The 1,592-nt window shown below is 55.7% G+C and overlaps 1 long non-coding RNA gene across 1 annotated transcript; it reads left to right on the forward strand.

Moving 5' to 3' along the window:
* The first annotated feature begins 311 nt into the window (after positions 1 to 311).
* LOC108528830 (uncharacterized) lies at positions 312 to 1,045 on the forward strand. Its single transcript, XR_001885317.1, has 2 exons — positions 312 to 383; positions 511 to 1,045. It is a non-coding gene; the product is annotated as an uncharacterized LOC108528830 (long non-coding RNA).
* Positions 1,046 to 1,592: the final 547 nt, after the last annotated feature.

The following is a 1,592-nucleotide window of genomic DNA, read 5'->3' on the forward strand; positions in this document are numbered from 1 at the left end:
GGAAGGGAAGGAAAGAAGGGAAAGGAAAGGAAAGGGAAGGAGAAGGGAAGGGAGAAAGAAAAAGAGGAAAGAAAAGAAAGAGTGAAAGAAAGAGGAAGGAAGGAAGGAAGGAAGGAAGGAAGGAAGGAAGGAAGGAAGGAAGGAAGGAAGGAAGGAAGGACACTGGTTGTAGACTCAGAGAGAACTGCTACCAGTATGTGGCCTTGGGAACATCTCTTACCCTTTCTGGAAAAGCACTTCCTGGCATCCAGGAGGGTCTGAAAGATACTCACCTCCCCCACTCACGGAGGCACCCGCCCCACACCCCCCCACAGAAACGATGGCAGAATGAGAAGCTCGGGTTGGATGCCGGGGATGAATATGAAGATGAAAACCTTTATGAAGTGAGTGAAGGGTGGCAACGGGCTGGGGCAGTTGTGTTAGGGGTGGAGGCATTCCCTCTGGGGGTGGCTGGGGACAGGGACTCCAGGTGTCAGGGTGCTGATGTTCACTGCCTTGTTTCCACCCCAGGGCCTGAACCTGGACGACTGCTCCATGTATGAGGACATCTCCCGGGGCCTCCAGGGCACCTACCAGGATGTGGGCAGCCTCAACATAGGAGATGTCCAGCTGGAGAAGCCATGACACCCCTACTCCTGCCAGGCTGCCCCCGCCTGCTGTGGACCCAGCTCCAGTGTCTCAGTTCACTTCCCTGGGACATTCTCCCTTCAGCCCTTCTGGGGGCTTCCTTAGTCATCTTCCCTCGGTGGGGAGTGGGGGGTAATCTCACTCTTCTCCAGGCCAGGCCTCCTTGGACTCCCCCGGGGGTGTCCCACTCTTCTTCCCTCTAAACTGCCCCATCTCCTATCCTAATCCCCCCCTGCTGCCTTTCCCAGGCTCCCCTCACCCAAGCAGGTAATGAGCCCTTAATCACTGCCTCCAGGTGAGCTGATTGTAGCAGCTCCCCGGTCACCCCCCCCTCCATGATCTGTCAGTGTCACCCCCTCCTCCATGATCTGTCAGGACCACTTAGTAATAATAAATTCTTCCCAACTGCAGACCTTCACAGGAGTCGTGGATCTTATGGGAACTGCCTCTCCCACCTGCCCCTCAGACCCAGGAGTCCCAGCCCAAACCACCCCCTACCCACTCCCCACACCTGAAACCAGGTAGCCAGTCTGGGCTGCCCTCCTGGGAGAACAGGATGTCTCTTGGGAAGGTCCCCAGCCCAGCTGAAGGACTGGTTTGGCCCTCTTTACAGGGCCTCACCCTAGGGTCATGTCCTTAAGCAAGAAGGGGACAAGATCAAGATAGGTGTGACTACCAAATTATTTATGCTTTTTTTTGAGACAGAGTCTCACTCTGTCACCCAGGTTGATGTGCTCACTGCAACCTCCACCTCCTGGGTTCAAGCGATTCTCCTGCCTCAGCCTCCCAAGTAGCTGGGATTATAGGCACCTGCCACCATGCCCAGCTAATTTTTGTATTTTCAGTAGAGGTGGGGTTTCACCATGTTGGCCAGGCAGGTCTTGAACTCCTGACCTCAGGTTATCTGCCCGCCTTGGCCTCCCAAAATGCGGGGATTACAGGCGTGAGCCACTGCGCCTGGCCAC

The sequence above is a fragment of the Rhinopithecus bieti genome, unplaced genomic scaffold, assembly GCF_001698545.2.
Source record: "Rhinopithecus bieti isolate Rb0 unplaced genomic scaffold, ASM169854v2 scaffold_6307, whole genome shotgun sequence".
Taxonomy (NCBI): Eukaryota; Metazoa; Chordata; class Mammalia; order Primates; family Cercopithecidae; genus Rhinopithecus; species Rhinopithecus bieti.